This window comes from Callithrix jacchus, chromosome 3 (genome assembly GCF_049354715.1).
Source record: "Callithrix jacchus isolate 240 chromosome 3, calJac240_pri, whole genome shotgun sequence".
Classification (NCBI taxonomy): Eukaryota; Metazoa; Chordata; class Mammalia; order Primates; family Cebidae; genus Callithrix; species Callithrix jacchus.
In genome coordinates, this window is record NC_133504.1 from 109,078,955 (window position 1) to 109,086,008 (window position 7,054).

The 7,054-nt window shown below is 40.5% G+C and overlaps 1 pseudogene; it reads left to right on the forward strand.

The window, feature by feature from the left end:
* Positions 1-4,551: 4,551 nt before the first annotated feature.
* Positions 4,552-5,058, forward strand: LOC100409455 (low molecular weight phosphotyrosine protein phosphatase pseudogene; annotated as a pseudogene).
* Positions 5,059-7,054: the final 1,996 nt, after the last annotated feature.

Genomic DNA, 7,054 nt, shown 5'->3' on the forward strand with positions numbered 1-7,054 from the left:
CCTTCACCATCAGTCACTTCATCAATGTGTCCCGTGCTTTATATAGGAAAACAATCTACTAACCAACTACAAGATGGGCATGTACTTTGAGTTCTTTTGTAACCTGCCATGGTCGAATGTTTATGTCCCCACTAAATTCATATGTTGGAATCCTAACACTCAGGATGATGGTATTTGGAGGTATGGGACTTCTGTAGGTTATTATATCATGAGAGTGGAGCCCTTGTGACCAGAATTAGTGGCCACATGGGCAGGGTATGGTGGCTCACAACTGTAATCCCAACACTTTGGGAGGCTGAGGCAGATGGATCACAAGGTCAGGAGTTTGAGACCAGCCTGGCCAACATGGTGAAACCCCGTCTCTACTAAAAATACAAAAATTAGCTGGGTGTGGTGGTGGGTACTTGTAATCCTAGCTACTCTGGAAGCTGAGGGAGGTTGCAATGAGCCGAGATCATGCCATTGCTCTCCAGCCTGGGTGATAGGGCGAGACTCCATCTCAAAAAAGAGAAGTAGTGCCCGCAGAAGAGAGACCCTATAGAGGTAGCTAGCCCCTTCCACTATGTGAGGACACAGTGAGTAGGCACCATCTATGAACCAGGAAGAGGTCCTTACTGGACACCAAGTCTGCTGGTGCCTTGATCTTAACCTTCTCAGCCTCCAGAACTATGAGAAATAAATTTCTGTTTATAAGTTATGCAAGTCTATGGTATTTTGTTATAGTAGCCTTAACATACAAAGACACAGCCTTTATGGGTGTTAATTGGGCTATTCCATTCAAGTTATTGCCCAGATCCCTTTTGAATTAACTGGATAACATTTCAAGATAGGTGTCTTAGTACATTTTGTGCTGCTATATTAGAATACCACAGATGGGGTAATTTATAATGAACAGAAACTTACTTGCTTACAGTTCTGGAGGCGGGGAAATTCAATATCAAGGTGTTGGCATCTGGCAAAGGCCTTCTTGCTGTGTTAACAAATGGCAAAAAGGTAAAGACGGAGGAACTCTGTGTCCTCATGTAGTGGAAGAGCAGAAAAGCAAAGAGGCACAAACTCACCCTTTTTAAATGGCCTTAATCCCCGCCTGTGACAACTAAGCCCTCATGGCCTAATCACCTCTCTAAGATCCTACCTCTTAATAATGTTACACTGGTAATTCAATTTCAACATGAGCTTTGGAGGGGAGAAACGTTCAAACCATAACAGTAGGTACATAACTGTCAGCATAGAATCAACTTACATGACTTGCCCAATAACCTGGAATGGAACATGCACTCTGGGCTATGTCAGCTGTGTTCTAATTAACTGTGCTGACGTTTCTGAGGGTAAATGGCTTAGAATGTATAGTCAGTTAAATAGTTTCTCTCCAAATACATGTCTACCTGGAATCTCAGAATGTGCACTTATTTGGAAATAGGGTTGTTGCAGATGTCATTTGTTAAGATGAGTAATGCATCTACATGCCAAAGAACACCACCAGAAGTAAGGAGAGAGGCACAGAAGATTCTCCCTCAGAGCCTCCAGAAGAAACCAATATTGCTGACACCTCGATTTCAGACTTCTAGCCTCCAGAATTGTGATATAAAAAAATTCCTATTGTATTAAGCCACACAGTTTGTGGTACTTTAATATAGTAGCCCCGGCAAATTAATATAAAAGGTAAGTATGATGCTTTAAAAAGCATCAATTCTAGGCTTCAACATAGTGTAGCTATGGCATCTGTCACCAGGTTAATTGCCAGAATTGACTGACTGCTCTGGCATCTTCCTAGTCCAGAGTTCCCTTCCTCTGAGAGCTCCATGTGTGTTCTTCCCAAAGTGTCAACTCAGTCAAAAAGAATGACATTTCCAATCTGACAAAGTCTATTTTTAGTCAAGGTATGTGGGGAGCTGTACTTCCCGGCTAGAACTCTCCAATAAGCACTGATCCCTTTGCAAGCAAATGTAGGTTAGCCAAATCTGTTTTACAAAGTGCCTCCCTCCACCTGTGATTTTGTTATAGTATCTGTCAAGTCACAGCTCCATATCGGTTTCACAGAAAGCATGTAAATTTATAAGATTAAACTTATATAAGCCTTGACCTTGATGAAGTCCTAATCATTTCCAAGACAAGCCTTTATATTTTCTTTGATATTACATCAGAGCATGTACTCTAATTTATCAGAGTAGAAGCATATATATATATGAGAGAGAGAGAGAGAGAGAGAGAGAGAGAGAGAGAGAGAGAGAGAGAGAAAGAGTCTCGCCTTGTTGCCCAGGCTGAAGTGCAGTGGCACAATTTTGGCTTACTGCAACCTCCGCCTCCTTGGTTCAAGCTATTCTCTGCCTTAGCCTCCCGAGTAGCTGGGATTACAGGCACCCACCACCATGCCCAGCTAAGTTTTTGTATTTTTAGTAGACACAGGCTTTCATCATCTTGGCCAGGCTGGTCTTGAACTCCTGACCTCATGATCCACCCACCTTGGCCTCCCAAAGTGCTGGGATTACAAGCATAAGCCACCATGCCCAGCTGCTGAAAAATATTTACCTCTATTTTACTTTCTTATTAAAATATTATTTATACTATAAAGCAAGACTCTAAATGTTAAGGTAAAACTTAATGTTGTAAGGAACTTCAAACTTTCCCTCTGGGAGTTCTATAATGAGTCTGCCGAAATAAATTGACAATAGACAAATTAACAAGAGAAGGCATACAAATTTTTTTTTTTTGAGACAGAGTCTTGCTACCTGTCACCCAGGCTGGAGTGCCATGGGATGATCTCAGCTCACTCTGCTTCCCAGGTTCAAGCAATTCTCCTGCCTGTCTACTGAGTGGCTGGGGCTACAGGCATGCACCAGCATGCCCGGCTAATTTTTATTTCTTTAGTAGAGACAGGGTTTTACCATGTTGGCCAGGCTGGTCTTGAACTCCTAACCTCGTGATCTGCCCACCTCAGCCTCCCAAAGTGCTGGGATTACAGGCGCGAGCCACTGCACTCAGCTGGCATACAAATGTATTAATGTGTGCATATGCACAAGAGTCACACAAAATATGAGACTCAAGGAAGAGTCAGATGGCTGAAGTTATAATACCCTCTTTATAGGAGAGAGGGAAGTGGGGAATGTAGGCAATTTGAGAAAAAGAGTAAATGATTTTTAGGTAAAATTAACCATCCCAAAGGACAGACAGTAGCCTGAAACAAAGTTTCCCTGTGCTCTAGAGAAGGTGGCAGCAAGTTACAGGAGAGGAACAGAACTGCACTGTGAACAAAGGTTGCCCTATTATGTAGAAAAAGTCTCTCAGGCTGAAAAAAAAAAAAAAGTCTCAGAGCAGCCTCCAGAAGAATAAGAATAGCCTGTCTGGGCATGGTGATGACTTTTAATCTTCACTCGTGACTAATCTTGACTGGTTATTTGATGCAATTCTTAAGGAGGCAGTTTAAGACAGTAGCATTTATTTTAGAAGAACTTCCCTCAGTCAGATAATCTCTTTTGTTCAAATCACTCAGCATGCTAAAGCTCCATATTTTGGGATAGTGTTTTCTGAGCCTCAACACTGTCTATGGAGAGGACCCATGAAAATTAATTATACCCTTAGGAAACTCATCACGTGCAGACCTAGTCCATTCCTCTTTATATTAAAAGGAAATTTTGACATTAAAATATTTCTATCAAGCTTCAACATACTATAAAACAAAATGAAAACTATTCATTTTAATCTGTACAGAAGTAGAAAACCAGTTATCTTAATAAATTGCTTAGGGGATAAATTCTGATCCCAGGTCAGCCTCTAAAGCATCCAGTGAACTTGGCTGTACAGAATCTAAAATGCACTGAGAAGGATGTCTTTAGTGTACAGGGTTGACATCAAATTTAACTGTAGAAACATTTCAGTTATACATCAGGTGGGCAACTCTTGATGATTCCACTGAATTAAAAAAAATTGCTGTTAATTAGAAGCTACTTTTTTTTTGTCTCAACTAATCTTTGAAAAGAGATTCCCAGTGATATTATTTATTGTTATTTTAGTATTCACTTTGTGAAGATACTAGTATTTGTCATATTCAGAAAAAATCCTTTAAGAAACATAGATGAAATATTCTATAAAACACTGGAATAAAATATTTTAAAGAATATATTTTCAGGCCAGTCACAGTGGCTCATGCCTATAATCCCAGCACTTTGGGAGGCCAAGGTAAGCAGATCACTTGAGCTCAGGAGTTCAAGACCAGTGTGGGCAACATGGTGAGACCCCATCTTATTCTTTTTTTAAAAAATAAAAAGAAAGAGGGCTAGGTGTGGTGGTTCATGCCTGTAATTCCAAAACTTTGGAAAGCCGAGGTGGGTGGATCACCTGAGGTCAGGAGTTCAAGACCAGCCTGGCCAACATGGCAAAAACCCATCTCTACTAAAAATACAAAAAAAGTTAGCCAGGCATGGTGGTGGGTGCCTGTAATCTGAGGCTGAGGCAGGAAAATTGCGTGAACCAGGGAGGCAGAGGTGGCAGTGAGCCGTGATTGCGCCATTGCACTCCAGCCTGGGCAAGAAGGGTGAAACTCCATCTCAAAAAATAAAATAGGGGAAGATGGTGGAGCTGGATACCAAGTCTGTGCTGTTTGTGTGTCTGGGTAACATTTGTCGATCACCCATTGCAGAAGCAGTTTTCAGGAAACTTGTAACTGGTTAAAACATCTCAGAGAACTGGGTCATTGACAGTGGTGCTGTTTCTGACTGAAACTTGGGCCAGTCCCCAGACCCAAGAGCTGTGAGCTGCCTAAGAAATCATGGCATTCACACAGCCCATAAAGCAAGACAGATTACCAAAGAAGATTTTGCCACATTTGATTATATACTATGTATGGATGAAAGCAATCTGAGAGATTTGAATAGAAAAAATAATCAAGTTAAAACCTGCAAAGCTAAAATTGAACTACTTGGGTGTTATGATCCACACAAACAACTTATTATTGAAGATTCCTATTATAAGAATGTCTCTGACTTTGAGACAGTATACCAGCAGTGTGTCAGGTGCTGCAGAGAGTTCTTGGAGAAGGCCCACTGAAGCAGGTTCATGCCCTGCTGTGGCCAGCCTCACTAGACCCCACTCTGAGGCCCTGTGTTTCTCAGTCAGTGTGTAATAATGTTCCAGAGTCCAAAGCCCCAGCTCTTTGTTCAGTTAACTTACTGTTTCTTACCTTGAAAAATAATTGTAGATGGAAGTCAGTTGTGTTTGGTAGAAGAGTAAATAAAAACCTTTGATTCAGACAGTTTATGGGGTGTATTAAGCATTCTTAGGCTAGTTGAACATCTCACTTTGCCCCAATTACAAAAATAGTTGAACAAACAACATAAAATATAATGAAGGAAAACCTCACTTGAAGGCCCAGGTCAACATCTAAGCCCACTGAGACTTAGATCGTCGAGTCTACCTCTTCAGTAGGTGTGTATGGATGGCCTGATAGAGGACAGGTGCCCTCTGCTCCCCTGCACTACCTCTCCTTTCCCCAGGGCCTTTTATGGATTCACAGTAGCCCCTCTGTGGGAGCTCACGGTATAGATTAGAAGTGTTTTAATTTATACACACCTGTAGTGCACACTTGTATATTGAAAAGATAGAGAAGACAGAAAGATTTATGGAATCAGTCATTAGCACCTTTAATACTTCTTGATTTTGTCGAGTTTACTTCATGAGGAGGTCAGCTCATTTGTTCTCATCTGAACCACTTTGCCTCTGAAACTTAATTCCTCCAGAAAGAAGGACACTTGTATGCTAGTCTGTCTGCAGTCAGCTGAGGAATACGACTTTTGTATGCACATGTAACCCAAATGTCCAATATAAATTGGCTTATTTTTAAAAATAATTTTAAAAGTTGGGAAAAGTTTTATTTGGCATGCATAAATATTGATTATTAAGTATTCTTCATCAGCATTTAATAAATGTATAGGCAGATACAGGTAATTTTTGTATATTTTGAGATAATGTCAAAATCATATATATTTCAAAATAAACAGGGGGTTACAAAAATACAGCTAAAGATATGAAAAAAATAAAATTAAAATAATATATTTTCAGCAAATAAAATAACTCTCAACACCATAGGTTCTGCAGCCTTTTTGCAAGCTGGCTCTAGAAACACAAGAAACCCTGAAATGGGTCTAGTAAGGGAAAAAGAGAAGCAGGAATTATCAGTACCAAGCTGCAGCAAAGGAACGGGGAGTTTTCATGTGTTAACCTTTCTGTTTTCTCTTTCCCTCTTCCCTTCCTCCTTTGCCCTGCAATGTCCCATGCCATTAGAGCAGCATAGTTGACTTTCTTTTTTAATCATCTATCCTCTTCAGGAAGCTGATGAAAGTTATACATTTTCTCTTCAGAAAATGATGCATATACTCATACAATTATGAACAGCATTCTAGGAGTATTCATAGATTCTCTGCATTTAGGGATGACCTAAAACACTCCTCTTTCCTCATTATGAGCCTCTGCCTCAACCTCTTACCAAATCTTTCAATAAAAGAATCTGATAAACTCATTCGTACCCAAATACAATAAGGCTTAATAGTTGGCCATTCTCTCATGGAAGAGAATTATAATTGAAGTGACATCATCTGTAACTGTAGAATATAGCATCATTGTACTATGTGGGAGCACCATTTACACCCTAATGACTCCTTCCTGGAGACCCAAAATCAAACCTTCACATAAGGTTAACTTGATTTTGGGTACCCACCCTTGGAATCAATTCAGAGTATATAGAATTGAATTCATCTTTCCCCTAGAAAATTAATTCCACTTCATTTTTTTCTTTATTTAAATTAAGACAGTCTCCCTCTGTGGCCTAGGCTGGAGTGCAGTGGTGTGATCTCAGTTCTCTGCAACTTCTACCTCCCTGGGTTCAAGCGATTCTCCTGCCTCAACCTCCCAAGTATCTGGGGATCACAGGTGCCCACCACCACACCCAGTTAATTTTTGTATTTTTAGTAGAGATGGGGTTTCATCCTGTTGGCCAGGCTGGTACCGAACTCCTGACCTCAAGCAATGCACCCACCTCAGCTTCCCAAAGTGCTGGAATTAC